General features: G+C 48.3%; 1 protein-coding gene and 1 long non-coding RNA gene across 4 annotated transcripts in view; one reads left to right on the top strand and one right to left on the bottom strand.

The window, feature by feature from the left end:
• LOC135917230 (uncharacterized) overlaps window positions 1-13,359 on the top strand; it is a 77,564-nt gene extending 64,205 nt beyond the window's left edge. Inside the window, exon 3 of the long non-coding RNA XR_010569234.1 lies at window positions 13,044-13,359. This is a non-coding gene — a long non-coding RNA (uncharacterized lncRNA). The remainder of the gene's footprint in view (window positions 1-13,043) is intronic.
• The window catches only part of LOC135917209 (metaxin-2-like), an 88,072-nt gene that overhangs the window by 54,335 nt on the left and 15,363 nt on the right, over window positions 1-18,374 (bottom strand). The gene's annotated exons all lie outside the window — the stretch shown is intronic.

Here is an 18,374-nt window from a genome sequence, read left to right as displayed (position 1 = left end):
CGATTCGTTACGAGTCCTGTCTGTTTCTCGAGCCAGCATTACCGCGACTTTTGACCCTCTAAAAAAATTACGGCTAATTTTCCCTGATAGAAGCACAAATTCCCTGAGTTTTCCCTGAGTTTTTCCAGACTACTCAAAATCCCTGAGAATTCCCGGTTTTCCCGGTTGGTAGACACCCTGGGTCTAATTTATTTATGAAACAAACAAACATGAAAGTAGATCGGTGATTTTATCAATGCACACATGAGCTGCTGCAAGCCACAAGACTACATGCATGCAATTGGCTTACCATGGCATCTTCAATACCACTATAATAACAATATATACTTCAACAGCTTCACATTTCTGAGGACTATGCCATTATTCAATGCAATCATGTTTAATTCCAATGGAAAACATACTTATTTTTGCTTTGTGCATGTGAGACTGGCAATAGAAATGCATCACCAAACTACCAGCACCAGCGCTCTTTCAAGTAGCACACTGATCTTATCTTAATAGCTTTTGTATTTGTTCATTACAATCAAATTAAAAAGCATGACAAGGTAACCAATGTTGAATTCATATTCATAGAGCATCCTTAGCCCCTTTGCTACCACCCGTTCGGCGCTCTGCTGCACCTGATGTTCTGCAGCATTATTGTGCTTCATTCATGTTCCACATTGCAAATCGTTATTCAATCCACATATAGAATCGCTATTAAGTGTGCTACACACATCTAATTTACAAAATGTTTGGTTCATTTAGTTCAGCAAATGCAGCAAATTCATTCAAAATGACTTGCAGGTGTGAAAAATCCTAAGACACGCAGGGACATTAAGTGCACCTTTACATTTCTCGCACGGCCCATGGACTTTTTGCCTTAGCTCTTGCACCCTAAGCACAGCCTTGAAGGGTTCTGCTTTACAGTGTTTGGTGGTATGTGCCGAGGAAAATAAGCCCATATGAAAGCCTGTGGTCGCAATGGTGAGGGCCAAACAGATGGAATTCGTCGAGCTCGGTACTCGGGTAACATGGCCACATCAAAGGTTCCTTCAGTCAGGTTCACTTTGTAGACAATGTAGATTGGCTTCTTGCTTCCTATCTTTGCCGCGAATGCGTAGCTGTTACAAATGACAATATTGACACGTGTACTTATATTTAACAGGCGACCACGTTTCGCCGCTTAACAAATGTTATCGCACAGCGCGGGACGCGTCTGCATGTATCCGAAGTTTCTGGAAAGTTATCGATGCTTCTATCCGCTGTGTTGTCGCCGAACCTTGTGTTATCTGATTTCATCGCGTGACTCGAATGTTGTAGAACTTTGTGGAAGGCATGCGGGTCCGAACGATTAGTCTGGAACATTCGATGACTGCTGTATAAAAGCCGACGCACTTGACCCGCTGATCAGATTTTCCGACGATCGCCGACCGTGTTCGCCGCTATCGTTGTGCTATAAGTGTAGCCTGTTTTTGTGGGCACAGGTTCACCCAATAAAAGCTAGTTTTGTATTCCACCGTATTCTTGCTTTCTTCACCGTCACTACCCCGTGACATCTGGTGGAGGTGCTTTTCGTTCATGTACCGGACGCCCCCGACAAGCCGTGATCCAAGCCCGGAGCACAAAGAGAACACCAACGTAGTCCCGGAGCATCGAGCAAGCCGCCGTCTTCAACAGCTGCCCCCGGAGCACGGACTTCTACCTGAGAAGACCAAGAAGATTGTGGGCAAGGCAACCCCAATGGCAGCCCCAGCGTCCCCCATCGTGCTGCAGCAGCCCAGGGAACCTCCGACGTTCCGCGGATCAACATTCGAGGATCCGGAAACCTGGCTCGAAACGTATGAGAGGGTCGCTAAGTTTAACAGTTGGGACAGCGACAACAAGCTGCGGCATGTCTATTTCGCATTGGAAGACGCCGCCACGACGTGGTTCGAGAATCGCGAAGCCACCTTAACGACGTGGGACCTTTTCCGAAGCGGCTTCTTGCACACTTTTACAAGCGTCGTGCGAAAAGAGCGAGCCCAAGCTCTACTAGACACCAGAGTGCAGCTGCCAAACGAGACGATCGCAATCTTCACGGAGGAGATGGCCCGTCTTTTCCGACACGCCGACCCCGAAATGTCGGAGGAGAAAAAAGTTCGCTTCCTGATGCGCGGCGTCAAGCAAGACCTTTTCGCCGGACTTATTCGTAACCCACCGAAGACTGTGGCTGAGTTTTCTGCAGAGGCATCGACGATCGAGAAAACTCTGGAGATGCGCACCCGGCAATATAACCGCCAGGGGCACACGCCGCAGTATGCCATCCAAGGACTAGGTTCGGACGACCTTCAAGAGACCATCAGGGCCATTGTGCGCGAAGAACTGCGCAAGGTCCTGCCGTCGTCGCAGCCTCAAGTGGCCTCGATCGCTGACATCGTCAAAGATGAGGTTCAGCGGTCGCTTGGAGTTCCGGAGGTGCAACCTCAATTACCGCAACCCCAGCCAGAAGCGATGACCTACGCCGCCGTCGCACGCCGTCAAGGACCCCCTCCGCGACCGCGCCAGCGCCCTGTCACGCCGCAGTTCCGTCGTCCGCCGCCGCCACCGCCAGCACGACCACCCGTCGCCCAGCGCACCTACGCGAGGAAGACGGACATTTGGCGCGCTCCTGACCACCGCCCGCTCTGCTACCACTGCGGAGAAGCGGGTCATGTCTACCGACGATGTCCCTACCGGGAGATGGGACTGCAAGGGTTCGCCGTGAATGCGCCGCGTCCACAGCTTGGCGAGCGCCCACGTGACATCGCCGATTACCTCGCCGCTACTCAGTGGAGCCCTCGACGGCCGTCCCGTTCGCCGTCACCAGGCCGCTACCTGTCGCCGCAGCGCCGACCATACACCGGCCCAGCCCGGGGCCGCTCTGCGGGCCCATATCCGGAAAACTAAAACCAGCAACCGATGGAGGTGCGGTTGCTGTTCGTCGAAATGACGAAGATCCTCCGCCGCCGACGAAGACGAAGAAGAAACCATCTCGACGACCTAATGACGACACGCCGCCGTTCCGACGAAGTCAGGAAGCCAAGACTACACCGACGAAAGACGACTTGACGACGCGACGTTCCAGCTTCAGTTCAACACGACGCAGCCGCGATCCGACGCCGAGACCTAACTGTAACGCCAGACAAAGAACCACTGACCTCGACGTGCTGCTCGACGGCCACGCAGTCACCGCCTTAGTAGACACAGGAGCCGATTACTCCGTCATGAGTGAATCCATCGCCGCCCAGTTGAGGAAAGTTAAGACTGCATGGGAAGACCCTCAAATACGCACCGCTGGAGGACACCTGATTACGCCGACTGGGATCTGCACGGCAAGGATTACCGTTCATGACCGGACTTACCCTGCCACCTTCGTTGTCCTCCAACAGTGTTCACGAGACGTCATTCTCGGCATGGACTTCCTGAATCAACATGACGCAGTCATAGACCTGAAGTCGAAGTCGATAACGCTGTCACAAGATCAAGCGATACCGCCGGAGAGCTGTCGTAGTCACCACGCCTTGAGTGTGCTCGAAGATCAAATGAGCATCCCGCCGCGCGCCAGCATTATTATTTCCGTCGGCACTGAAACACCCGCTGACATAGAAGGCGTCATCGAGGGCGACCAACATCTACTGCTCGACCGTGAAATTTGCGTCGCAAGAGGGATCGCTCGACTCCACGGAGGGCAGGTGGAAGTTATGCTCAGCAACTTCAGCCAAGAGTTCAAGCACATCAACAAGGGCACGACAATTGCATACATCGAGGAAATTGTGGAAACCAGCAATGCCTTTGTCCTCTCGGATTCAGCCGCATCTACCCCTATGAGCATTGTCCCCGAACCAGACTTCGACGTGAATCCAAGTCTTCCTATGAGTAAGCAGCAACGGATCAGAAGTCTTCTCCGACGATACAAAGACTGCTTTTCGACGTCATCGAGGATTCGACAAACACCAGTTGCAAAGCATCGCATAATAACCGAAGAGAGCGCTCGACCACTCCGCCAGAGCCCTTACCGAGTTTCGACGCGAGAACGTGAAGCTATTAGGCAACAAGTCGACGAAATGTTGCGCGACGACATCATCCAGCCGTCGAAAAGCCTGTGGGCCTCTCCTGTAGTCCTGGTAAAGAAAAAGGACGGAACCCTACGCTTCTGCGTCCACTATCGTCGACTGAACAAGATCACGAAGAAGGATGTGTACCCCCTTCCACGGATAGACGACGCATTGGATCGGCTCTGCAACGCTAAATACTTCTCATCGATGGACCTCAAGTCTGGCTACTGGCAAATAGAAGTCGACGAGAGAGATCGCGAAAAGACTGCCTTCATCACGCCGGACGGCCTCTACGAGTTCAAGGTCATGCCATTCGGACTGTGCTCGGCGCCTGCAACGTTTCAGCGCGTCATGGACACGGTGTTAGCCGGACTGAAGTGGCAGACGTGCCTTGTTTACCTGGATGATGTCGTTGTCTTCGCCGGAAATTTCGACAATCACCATAGGCGGCTTGCGACAGTGTTAGAAGCCATCAAGTCATCAGGGCTCACTCCGAAGCCGGAAAAGTGCCGCTTCGCTTACAATGAGCTTTTGTTCCTAGGCCACGTGATCAGCAAATCAGGAGTACGCCCCGACCCACAGAAGACAGCTGCCATCGCAAAGTTCCCGCAGCCAACCGACAAGAAGGCAGTGCGCAGATTCCTTGGCATGTGTGCCTACTATAGGCGCTTTGTCAAGGACTTCTCACGCATCGCGGAGCCGCTAACACATCTAACCAAATGTGATGTCGAGTTCAAGTGGGAAACGCCGCAGGCCAAGGCATTTCAAGAACTCAAACGACGCATGCAGTCGCCGCCGGTACTTGCACACTTCGACGAGGACGCCGATACCGAAATCCACACTGACGCCAGTAGCCTAGGCCTCGGTGCCGTCCTAGTCCAGAGGAAAGAAGGACTTGAAAGGGTGATATCGTATGCTAGCCGGTCGCTGTCAAAAGCAGAAAGCAACTATTCTACGACTGAAAAGGAATGCCTCGCCATCATTTGGGCTATAGCTAAATTCCGCCCTTACCTCTATGGCAGGCCATTCAAAGTCATCAGTGACCATCATGCATTGTGTTGGCTAGCTAACTTAAAGGACCCTTCAGGACGGCTGGCGCGGTGGAGCCTCAGACTACAAGAATATGACGTCACGGTAATATACAAGTCCGGAAGAAAACACTCCGACGCCGACTGTTTATCGCGCGCCCCCATCGATCCCCCGCCGCAAGACGACGAGGACGACGACGCCTTCCTTGGGATAATAAGCGCGGAAGACTTCACTAAACAGCAACGAGCAGACCCGGAGGTAAAAAGTCTCGTCGAGTATTTGGAAGGGAACACCGACGTTGTCCCTAGGGCATTTAAGCGCGGGTTGTGGTCATTCACGCTACAAAACAACCTGCTCGTGAAGAAGAACTTCTCACCAGCCCGCGCCAGCTACTTTCTTGTTGCACCGTCAGCGCTGCGTCCAGAAATACTGCACGCCCTACACGACGATCCAACCACTGGGCACCTCGGATTCTCCCGGACGCTGTCGAGAATACAGGAAAGGTATTACTGGCCGCGTCTAACCGCCGACGTCGCCCGTTACGTCAAGACATGCCGAGACTGTCAACGACGCAAGACACCACCGACAAGGCCAGCAGGATTACTACAGCCGATCGAACCTCCTCGCCGACCATTCCAGCAGATTGGGATGGATTTGTTGGGGCCGTTTCCGATATCAACATCCGGGAATAAGTGGATCGTCGTGGCGACGGACTATCTCACCCGCTTTGCTGAAACTAAAGCTCTACCAAAAGGCAGCGCAGCCGAAGTGGCGAAATTTTTCGTCGAGAACATCCTGCTGCGACATGGTACCCCAGAAGTCCTCATCACCGACAGAGGAACGGCTTTTACAGCAGAGCTCACCCAAGCCATTCTGCAGTACAGCCAGACAAGCCACAGGAGGACAACTGCCTACCATCCGCAGACGAATGGTCTCACGGAGCGCCTGAACAAGACCCTCGCTGACATGCTAGCAATGTACGTCGACGTCGAACACAAGACGTGGGACGCGGTCCTGCCGTACGTAACCTTTGCGTACAACACGGCGGTGCAAGAAACAACACAGATCACGCCGTTCAAGCTGGTCTACGGCAGGAACCCGACGACGACGCTTGAGGCCATGCTGCCGCACGTAACTGACGAAGAGAATGTTGACGTCGCTAGCTATCTCCAGCGCGCCGAAGAAGCCCGACAGCTCGCCCGCCTGCGAATCAAAAGCCAGCAGAGGACCGACAGCCGACACTACAACCTCCGAGGACGCTTCGCCGAGTACCAGCCTGGCGACCGTGTTTGGGTCTGGACCCCGATACGCCGACGAGGACTCAGTGAGAAACTGCTCCGACGATATTTCGGACCCTACAAGGTCATCCGACGTATTGGCGCACTGGACTATGAGGTCGTGCCAGACGGCATTTCGCATTCACAGCGGCGCCGCGCACGATCTGAAGTGGTCCACGTGGTGCGCCTTAAACCCTTTTACGGACGCTGACGAACTTCGTTATTTTTGTTTTCTTAGCTACGAGTGCTTCTGTTTATTAACTTCGTTTGTTTGCAGCATCGGGTCGATGCTTTTTAAGAGGGGGGTATTGACACATGTACTTATATTTAACAGGCGACCACGTTTCGCCGCCTAACAAATGTTATCGCACAGCGCGGGACGCGTCTGCATGTATCCAAAGTTTCTGGAAAGTTATCGATGCTTCTATCCACTGTGTTGTCGCCGAACCTTGTGTTATCTGATTTCATCGCGTGACTCGAATGTTGTAGAACTTTGTGGAAGGCATGCGGGTCCGAACGATTAGTCTGGAACATTCGATGACTGCTGTATAAAAGCCCAAGCTGCATATCTCCACATAACAGGAAATGAAGCGAGCTGTTGGTTGATCTTCCTGATCCATTCTCCCCATTCCATGGTTGTAATGGTCGATACCATTGTCACTCTCACAGACAAGCTGTAGAATTTCCTCTTCGCTCAACCCTCGGCTTTGCTGGGCTGCCATTGCTGAAATAACAGAGTGAAGTACGGCAAGCAGCAAGCTTATTGTTGTTTTGCTATAAATTCCTGCTGAAGGTGTACACATGTACATCTACTGTGCAAACAGAAAAGCAAAAAAAAAAACTGCAATGTGCTGCCTTCTATGAGGGGCGGCTGGCAGACAGCCGGCCACTTGCACTTCAGCTTCCTCTGTCCCGGACAGCTCCACGCCAACCATGGAAGTGAAAGGGCTAAAGTGCCTCTCACCAGGATTGGCCTTTGCACACACACAAGCAAAGCACGCAGATCGTGAGGTGGCAATCATGTCTGTGAAGTGTCGAATGGCTGCATGGCACGAGAACAGCTGAAATTCTCAAGAGAAGCCTGCATGTGCCCTTCCTCTTGAGGGAGTTCTCTTCAAGCTAGAAAGTCTAGGTCCCACGCACAACTGTCTCTACATATGACGCACTTCCTGCAACATCACCAGTTACGGCAAGGCTATGAATTACCTGAACATGGCCTCAGAAAGATGATCATGCAGGAGGAGGAAATAACTTTATTGGGTCCTGAGGAACCCTTCGCCACCCATTCTTTGTTTAGTGGTGGACAGGAGTCGCGGGCCGCACCCACGTTGGGACGGGAAGCCCGTGAGCCTCCGCCCTTTCGTGAGCCCTCTGGAAGGCCCGGAGCTGGGTCTGGTGGTCGTCGCTTCGCAGGGCGTCCACCCAGTCTTCTTCTTTAGTGAACACGGTGCCGCTTAATGCGGAGCATTGCCAGAGAATATGCGCTAGCGAGTAGTACAATGCGCCACAATCCGGACATTGCGGCTCTACTTCTGGTAAATAACGGCTCAGTCTGCCTCTCGAGGGGAACGACCCTGTCTGAAGCATTCTGAATATTGATGACTGTGGTCTAGTGAGTTTAGCGTGGGGCAGCGGGAAAGTTCTCCTCGACAGCTGATAGTGCGTTGTTATTTCGTTGAAGGTGAGCAGCGGGTCTCAGTGCTCCCCTCCCTCCCCGCCACTTCGCTCGCCACGATCGCCGTGGTGCGCGAGTCCTCGCGCGCGTCCGTGCGCCAGCTCATTGGCGTTGGGAAATTCAGGGTGCACGTCGGCCCCCATGTGGGCTGGAAACCATTTGATGATGCGATGACCTGCGGCTCCCTTGCTGCTGAGGACGGCCGCCGCTTCCCGCGATATCGAGCCCGAGGCGAATGCTCTGGCCGCCGATCGCGAATCAGTATAACGTAAGGACGTTCGGGGACCCTCATTGCTATGGCTATTGCCACCTGTTCGGCCACTTCGGACATTACCCCCTTGACCGATGCTGCGTTATTTATCATGCCATCCCAGCGTATCGAGACAGCCGCGTACCGGTCGCTGCGCCCGTACTGGGCCACGTCTACAAATGCCGCCAGTCCCGGGCAGTTGGCGGTCGATTTCAGCAGTGCTCGGGCCCTCGCCTTTCGGCGCCCCTCGTTGAATTGCGGGTGGACGTTTCTCGGAAGTGGCTCTACCTTGAAAGTGCCTCTGACCGTGGCGCTGAGCGCGACGCTGCGTGGGTTGCACTCTGTCTCTGCATTTATCCCTGCTTCTTCTAGGATGCGTCTGCCAGCCCTGGTGGTCGACAGCCGCACGACCTGTGCCTTGGTCTGCGCTTCGATGATTTCTGATAGTGAATTGTGGACCCCTAACCAATCGAGCCGCTCCGTGCTTGTAGTGATCGGAAGACCTAGCACCCTTTTGATGCTCTTGTGCATCAGTGTCTCTATCTTGGCCGCGTCTCTCTTGGTCCATTTTAGCGCTGAGGCTACGTAATTTACGTGACTCATGAGGAAGGCGTGGTAAAGTCTGATGAGATTGCTCTCGCTGAGGCCCCCCTGCGTTTCGTGACCCTGAGGATCAGCCGGAGCATGTTCTCCGTTTTGGACGTGAGTTTCTTGACAGTTTGCGTGTTACTGCCTTTAGCCTCAATTAGCAGCCCCAGGATTCTTATAGTGTCCACCCTGGGAATCGGCTGGCCGGCACTCGTGCAGCACAAACGTGCAGCACAAACATTTCACAAGAAATCGCAAGATTACTCGTTTTAAGAATAATGAGGCAGGACTAGAAAATTGACCTTGTTACATGTAGCATGTAGCTGTGCGGGCCCCTGTTTAACAATACACACATATTGTTGCAAGGATGACAAAGCCTATCCGATAGCAGCATCTTACCATACTGAAAAAAACTACTGACACAAGCGTAACGTAAGTGACGTTTCTAGCAGATGTTTCCTTTTACACAGAACACTTTTTTTTAACTGTCATATTGGAGATAGTCATCATAAAAAGCCAACAAACACTGACACCGAGGACAACATAGGGGAAATTACTTGAGCTTAATGAATGAAATAAAGAATCAATAAATTAATGGAAATGAAAGTCGATGAAAAAGCAACAGCTCCATCCATTTTCCCATCCAAGAAAGTGGATGGGAAAAGGGCTCCGCGGTAGCTCAATAGGTAGAGCATCGCCAGCGAAATGTGAAGGTTGTGGGTTCAGTTCCCACCTGCGGCAAGTTGTTTTTAAAGCGAAAGCTTTACTGGCTGCGAACTTGCGATTTTGCCGTGGCGGTGCTCCAAGGAGGCACATGACGTCACAATGCATGCCTCGCCGCGGATATTTCTCTCTTTCCCTTGCTCCCTAGTCACTACTGCCCATGCGCCACTAGTAGCACCGAGCCACAGGTGTTCCACCGCTGCGCAGCGCCGCGCCTTTCCGCTGCCGCCGCTTGGTATGACGTCACACCGTGTTCCTTGTCGTTGCGCTCGCCTTCACTCACTTCACCAGCTGCATCGCATGCATGATAACATGTCGGAGGATTGAAAAGGAGAGCTCGCGTGCGCCGCAATCACAGTTGAGGCGGCAGTATGGACGGCGACAATTCTGACAAGCAGGAGGAGGCCTGGAATCGACATCGGAACGAGATGAAGAGGCAATGAATCACTCGGGAAACAGATGAACAGTGCACCGAACGACTGGCTAAACGCCGTGACATAGCTAGACAACCAGACTAACCTGGGCTTGCAATCAAGATTAACCAAGGCTAACCATGCTATGCCTTAGCTTTCGCTACGTATATCCTGGCATAGCCGAGCTAAGCCCCTGCCAATTTCTTCATCCACTTTCATTTCTATCAATTTATCATTTCTTTATTTCATTTATTAAGCACAAGTAATTTCCCCTATGTTGTCCTCGGTGTCAGTGTTTATTGGCTTTTTATGAAATAACTAATAAAAAAAGTCGGGTTCCTTGGTTAACAAGGAACCCTCTTCTCGTATATTGGAGATAGGTTACGTGGCTAGGTGGACATTACAGGAAAATAATTTTCAGCAATTGCTTCGCTAATCAACTAAAATATGCTGCTTAGCAGGAATTGGGGTGTCTAGCAGTTTTTTTTTTTTTCAGAATTTCCTGACTTTCGCAGTAAAAATTCCACAACTAAAAACTAAACGTCAGAAGACAGGAACTATTTTCACAACACAATTTTTTCCAGACGTCCAAAAAATGGAGCATTCCAGAAGAAAACTTGGGGGAAATTTTTCCGCTTACACTGGCAACATGAAAAATCTAGGCACAGTAGAATTGCATTAATTTGACTGCAGTTAATTAAATTTTTTTGCTTGGTGTTAAAGGGTTCCTGAAACAGTGTGGACAAATTTTGTAGACACGTAGGCTGCAGCTACAGTAAAAGATTTGCACAACAATTTGTGTGACGTGTCTCATATTAAGAGAGCGACGGAAGATTGCAAGTTACTCTCCTCCATAGGCATGCTTTTTCTCCTCAAATCATTCACCAAGTGATTTGGGCTAAGCTCTGCCTTAACTGGCTCTGCACCAGTTGTCTTGGAACCAGCATGCGAAGCATCTCCAACCTCTCTGCCAAGCTGCATGGCAGTCGATCCCAAGCGAGAGCTATTGAAGCAGCATGCACTGCAAGCATTCTGTCACAGCACCGAGCGTGTTTGGTATTCCAGTAACCACAGGCGAGCTGGGTGTTTTGATGGATGGGTGGGCTCGATCCTACCTTTCCAACAGAGCCCAAGTTGTTAAAATAGATACTTTTACTTCAAAAGCCAGGTCTGTCCATAGCGGAGTGCCCCAGGCATTTTAGGCCCTATACTTTTTAATATTTATATTAACGATATCGTCAACATAAACCCTCAGGCAAGATTTATCATCTATGCAGATGACACCAGTATTTTTTTCGCAGGGAATGACATCCATACTCTCATTAAACAATGTAACAGTACAATGAAATCCTTAGAGGAATGGTCGAAACTTAATCTAATGAAGGTAAATGAGAGCAAAACGAAAGCAGTTATATTTAAGCCGAAAAATAAACATGTACCTCTGCATCAAGATATTAAATTAAACTCGTGCAGTATTCAAATAGTCGAAAATTTCAAATGTCTGGGTGTCGTCTTTTCCGCGAACATGTCTTGGGATAATCATGTCAAAAATGTTGTAATCAAACTGAGCCAAATAACAGGTGTAATAGGCCGATTAAGGTACATTCTTCCTACGCACATCAAACTGTTGCTATATAATTCCCTTTTTTATTCACACTTGAACTATTGTCAGTTAGTGTGGGGAAACACGACAACAAGCAATCTAGAGCATATTTACTTAGTACAGAAAAAATATCTCCGACATACATATAATGCTCCCTACACTGAATCGACAATAACTTTCTTCATGAACACCGGTGTAATTCCAGCGTATAATTTGTACAAATATCGATTAAGTCGTGTCTATAAGGCAGAAGTCTATAAGAATATTTTTAATCTACATAAACTCGCCCAATTGCAAACTAGACCACCACTATATAGCACAAGACACTTCGAAGACTGGGCAGTACCGACACCACGGTCAAACTATGGGAAACAGTGTCTGAGGTATACATTACCCACACTCCTAAACTATTACAATTCGGTTGGTTTCAATCTGTTCTCTTCCTCTCTCAATGAGCTCCGGCTGATGTACGCGATTGATTTGTAATACTTCTATGACCATTATATGTATATTTTTCTTTGATGATCTTCGTGACTTCTTGAGTAATGTATATGATGTGCAAAATTATGTATGTACGGTATAAATGTGTATATTTGAATGAAAGAATGTGATGCTGCCTCTGCCCAAATGAGGGATGGGGGACTTGTCAAGCTGTTCAATGGACAGCTTTTTTTCCTCCACCCCTCCATCTGTATCTTACAAGATCTGTACCTTACAAGATGGAAAATAAACTTTCATTTCATTTCATAACTAAAGCCCCTCCATACTGCTATTGCTGTGACAAAAGAGCTTTAGCATAGACATACCTGAGCGGCCAGATCGTTCTGCACGGTCCAGCCACCAGGTGGCGCAGAATTTAACCAGCAAAACAAAGAGCTAATATTGCTGTAACCAAGTGTAAAAGATTTTAAACATTTAGAAAAACAATGTTTTCACAATTTACAAATTTACACCAGCAGCAAAGAAGAATACACTTGGTCATAGAGTTTCATACAATAATTACTAAAGGGAACTCTGGCGCTGCAGTCGTACCACCATACGAATGATGGGAAGCACATGGATTTGCCTGATCTTCGCATTTGTGGATTCAGACGTTTTTGTGGCTCTGTATATTACGCTATATAAATCTTATTGTCGTAAGTTTCAGTGCAATCTGTACTCTTCGAAGTGCAAAAGATGCCGCAAACATGCACAATTGCTATTAATTGCAATGACTGAGTTTGTCCAGGTGGCCAAATCGAAACATGCCAAGCATCTCAAGGCACTGGCATGCCCACGATAAATTTATAAGGGCATTTCATTCGCTTGTCGATTTCATACTGGACGGTATCAGTCTGCTTCATAAAGCAGCTCTCTTCAGTGCACCGACGGGGCGTGAAACCGGCATGGCGGCAACAGTGCACTTCACGATGTTTCTACTGCTTATGCAGGTCGCTGGCACTTTTTCTACGCGACAATGTGCCAGGAAAACACCGGCGTTTCTTCCAACGTTGGAGGGAGCCATTTCGCAAGGAGTACGAGCGCCGACAACCCTTGAATACGACATGGCACTTGATGACGACAGCGGGATGACATCGGCTGACGATCCGGATTTTGGCGCATGTGCGGTTCTTGCCAACAACCAATTGAGTGATTACCGGCTGGACGGTATCAGTCTGCTTCATAAAGCAGCTCTCTTCAGTGCACCGACGGGGCGTGAAACCGGCATGGCGGCAACAGTGCACTTCACGATGTTTCTACTGCTTATGCAGGTTGGTAATAAGGAATCCTCTTATTGTTTTCCGTTGTTTAGCTTGCCGGTTTCACCCCAGAAATTGTTTCACTGTGTTCTGTCGCACTCATGTACGCAACACCGTTCAAGGAAACAGCTTCGCCTGTTTCGCCGCTTCTCATTTTATTTGCTGCTTTTAATATTATGTGGCAACGTCAAATTGAATCCCGGACCTTCAACTGAGGGGACCTTGCAGCAGCTCTTGGCAGGCCAGAATTTGATTAAGGAGAAATTGAACAGTATTGAATCTGTACAGGCTGCAAATAGGCTCGCTATAGACGAACTAGGTGGTCGTATCAAATCTAATTAATTAATTATGGGGTTTTACGTGTCAAAACCACTTCCTGATTATGAGGCACGCCGTAGTGGAGGACTCCGGAAATTTCGACCACCTGGGGTTCTTTAACGTGCACCTAAATTTAAGTACACGGGTGCTTTCGCATTTCGCCCCCATCTAAATGCGGCCGCCATGGCCGGGATTCGCTCCCTCTCACCTTGTGCTCAGCAGCCTAACACCGTAGCCACTGAGCAACCACGGCAGGTGGTCGTATCAAATCTCTTGAAGCAATGTTAACCAAAGTTGATGAAATAAAATCGTCCGTGACTAAGTGCGCCCAACAATAAAAGACTCAGGGTCGAGCTTTGAGGTCTTTAACGTCAAAGGTTGATGATCTTGAGAACCGTAGTAGAAGGGGCAATCTAATTTTTCATGGCATACCCGACCAGCAGGCTAATGAGACAAATGTCGACTCTGAGAGACAGGTCTTGGATATATGTTCTTCGAAGTTGGGAATTTCCACTGTTGAAATAGAAAGGGCTCACTGGTTAGGACGCTTTCACGCTGGGAAGAGTAGACCTATTATTGCAAAATTTGCCTCGTTTAAAGAAAAACAGCTCGTGCTAAGTAACGCAAAAAAGTTAAAGGGTACTGCAATCGCTATTTCTGAAGACTTTTTGGAAGCAATGCGAAGGAAAAGAAAGATTTTATGGGACTATGCAAAGGTGCATAAACAGGACGGTGTTAAGGCTACCCTTGGGTATGATTACCTATTTTTGAGCTGGCAGAAGTTTGTTTGCAACGATGTAACAATGCAGGCAACCTCACAGAAGTGACGATGCCAGTCTAGCGCTGTTAACCTTACTTTTCATTTACTCAATTGTAAGAGTATAAAAAATAAAAAAGATGAATTGTATGCGCTTATAGACGCAATAAAGCCTTCAGTCATTCTTGGCACAAAATCCTGGTTACAGCCAAACATTAGTGATCAGGAGGTATTTCTAACAGGATACACCTGCTACAGAAAGGATAGAAATTGTCATGGAGGAGGTGTATTTATACTAATAGATAACAGCATAAGGTCTTCTCAGATTCAAGTGGATGTTGGCATATGTGAAGCCATATTATGCAAACTAGAACTTCTGAATCGTATGATCATTACAATATGTAGCTTTTATCGTCCTCCAAATGTATCACCAGACGTTCTCACCTGTTTTCAAGGCATAATTGATGCAGTGCATGCGGATACCATGGTAATTGGGGGTGACTTCAATTTACCGGATATTAAATGGGATACATCGAATAGTATCACAGCTACTGGAATAAGCAATACAGAAATGATGGATATGGTGAATCTGTATGCACTGCACCCACTGGTCCTCTCACCAACGCGGGGAAACAATATTCTGGACTTGCTGCTAATGAATCGACCTGATCTTGTGTATTCAACACTCGTGATTCCTGGTATAAGTGACTACCAGGCTGTCGTGTCGACGATGTCACTAGCCTATGTTAAAACCACAACCCATGTTAACAGAAGAGTGTACAATTATGAAAAAGCAGATCTAGATTGCATTCATCAAGCATTGGACGCCTATTTTATTGTGTTTGAAACAGAAGCCGACTGTAGGAATGTGAAACAGTTGTGGCGGTTATTGAAGCAAAAGATACTGGAACTATGTGAGCGGTTTGTCCCATCTTGGGTACTGACGACGCGAAGAAGCAGAAACAAACCTTGGTTTACGAAAAGGATGCGCCAACTCGCGCAAAAAAGGCAGAGAATTTATCGAGCCTTTTGCAGAACAACAGCAAAAGAAACCGCGGAAAAACTGAAAGAAATAACTCGAGAGGTTAAAGAAGCAACATGCACTGATAAAGACAGTTATTCAAAAACTATTCAATCACAATTAAAAGATAAACCAAAAGAATTTTGGAGACATGTGAAAAAGAACGGAAAGGATGTAGTAAATATTCCTTCTCTCGTGTCCGGTGATGTCACAGTTCATGACGACACTCACAAAGCAGAATGCTTCAACGCCTACTTTTGTTCCGTTTTCACTCCTGCAACAATGCCTTCTGCGGATGAGCTAATGCTGCTTGAAACAAGTGACATGAATGATGTTGTAATCAATATGCGTGGCATCCAATCGTTGCTTCGAGGGCTCGACACTTCTAAAGCCTGTGGTGCCGATGAGTTACCAAACTTCCTGTTCAAGTCATGCGCTGAACCGCTTTCTAAGTACTTGAAATTAATTTTTGACAAGTCGCTGCTCGAAGCCTCCCTGCCTGATGACTGGAAAACATGTATTGTGGTCCCTGTTCATAAGTCTGGCCCTAGAAGCGATGTTTCAAACTATCGTCCAATATCATTGACATCCATCGCATGTAAAATACTAGAGCATATTCTATTCACGAGCATTGAAGCTCATTTCAATACTAATTCTGTGATTACGTCCTCCCAACACGGATTTTGTAAGGGGGTTTTCTTGTATTACACAGTTGTTAGAATTCACAAATGATATTGCTTCTGCTTTGGATAAACGGCTTTCAGTTGAATGTATCTTCCTCGATTTCAGAAAGGCTTTCGACACGGTACCCCATTCATTGCTCATAGAAAAAATGCATAAATATAAAATTCACCCGCAGGTTGTCGCATGGGTTAAAGAATATCTTACCCTGTGCCGGCAGGTCGTGGTTGTAAATGGGGTTGTCGCGCCCGCAAGCAGTTACATCCGGTGTACCCCAGGGCTCCGTCCTGGGGCCTTTACTTTTTTTATTGTATATCAATGATATTGGCGAAGGTCTTACATCGCAGCTAAGGCTGTTTGCAGATGACTGCTTGTTATATAGGGTGACTAAAAACATGGATGATGCCAGTCTGATTCAGGAAGACCTCAATCTAATTAGTAAATGATGAACTAAATGGCGCCTGCAGATAAACCTAACCAAAACAGTCAACATGACATTCACTCGAAAGAAGAACTTTATAAATTTCTCTTACACCTTGAATAACAAGTTAATAGCTAAAGTAACACAGTTTAAATACCTAGGTGTTTGGTACACCCCAGAATTATCATGGCAGAAACAGGTTAACTATGTAACCGCTAAGGCAGGGAAAATGTTAGGTTTTCTTCGTAGGAACTCCAGGGCATTCAGCACGTCTACACGAGAGCTGCTATACAAGACGTACGTAAGGTCCGTCCTTGAGTACGCCTGTGTAGTGTGGGACCCTCCGACGGCACGTGACATTAATAAACTTGAGAGGGTACAGAATCTAGGTGTGCGGTACGTGTCAGGTCAATATAAAGTTAATTTCAGCGTTACGAGTGCTAAGGAAGAGCTTAAATGGGATACCTTGGAGGTACGATGCAGAAGGCTGCGACTGAAGCTTTTCCATTCCATATTCTACGGTACAATTGGTATAGAAAGGGACAAATATATAATGCCGCCTCATTACCGATCACAACGCGTGGATCATGCGCTCAAGGTACGAGAACTTCCATGCAAGACAGAACTGTATAAGAAAGCATTTTGCCTTAGCATACAGCAGCACCTCCTATGCTCCTCACAAACTCGGGCAACTCGCCTACATTTCTCAATACACCAGTGACATTTGTCACGTCAGCAGAAAATCCAACGTCGTTGCCAATGGACTTCACGGCCATGGCTGCCACCCACAGCATTGACGCCAAGCTCGAGCTGCTTCGCACAAAAGGCACCTCTCTGGCATTTGAAGATGTTTTGCTCCCTGACTGCGACTTGCCCCTCGTTTGCGGTATGTTGACCGGACGTCCTCATCTCCACATGCCTCGCGCCATACCACCAGGTCGTTTTTGATGCCCTCCATTCTTTGGCTCATCCTGGCATTCATGCAACACAGCGACTCATCACTTCTCACTATGTGTGGCCTAGTACCAACGTAGACGTTCATCACTGGCCACGCATGTCCCTCAAGTGCCAACAGTCTTAAGTGCATCACTACACTCAACTCCCCTTGGCACATTCCCGTCCATAAACACCCACTTCAGCAATCTGCACATCGATATTATCAGCGCCTTTCCTCCCTGTGGGAACCATCACTGCCTGTTAACTTGCACTGACACGTTCACCAGATGGTCTGAAGCAATGCCCTTCCTAGACATAACGACAGAGTCGATAGCTCTAGCACTCCTTACACTCTGCATTAGCTGCTGTGGTATCCCTTCCACCATTACGACCAACTGTGGTCGTCAATTCGACTCAACATTGTTCGCCTATCTATCTCTGCTCCTTGGCGTCAATTGCATCAAGACTACCTCTTACCACCCGATATCCAATGGGATCATCCAACATTTTCACCACCAACTGAAGGCTTCACTCATGGCTTCGATTTTGTCTTCATCATGGATTGAGTGCCTTCCTTTCATAATGCTCAATGGAGGAAGTAGTGCTGGAGCTTCACTTATATATGTCTCAGAACATGTGAGATGCAGATTTTGTTGTTCTCCAAGAGCGGCCTCAGTTCTTCACTGGTTTGTGTAAAATACTGTCATTATTACCCATGTTAACTCCAGTGTCAGTTTCTGTTCTAAAGCCTTCCCCAACTGCAGGCAGCTAGAGTAGCTGGAGAGGACAGTATTAAAATTTTGCGTCAAACAAATACAAAAGGGGTCTGTCAGCAGCACTCATTCTCAAATGCCGCCAGGCATTCCAGCTGCCATCCAGGCCACAAGA

This window comes from Dermacentor albipictus, chromosome 4 (assembly GCF_038994185.2).
Source record: "Dermacentor albipictus isolate Rhodes 1998 colony chromosome 4, USDA_Dalb.pri_finalv2, whole genome shotgun sequence".
NCBI classification, from domain to species: domain Eukaryota; kingdom Metazoa; phylum Arthropoda; class Arachnida; order Ixodida; family Ixodidae; genus Dermacentor; species Dermacentor albipictus.
The sequence above is the reverse complement of the archived record's forward strand: the minus strand, read 5'-3'. Positions and strand labels throughout refer to the sequence as shown.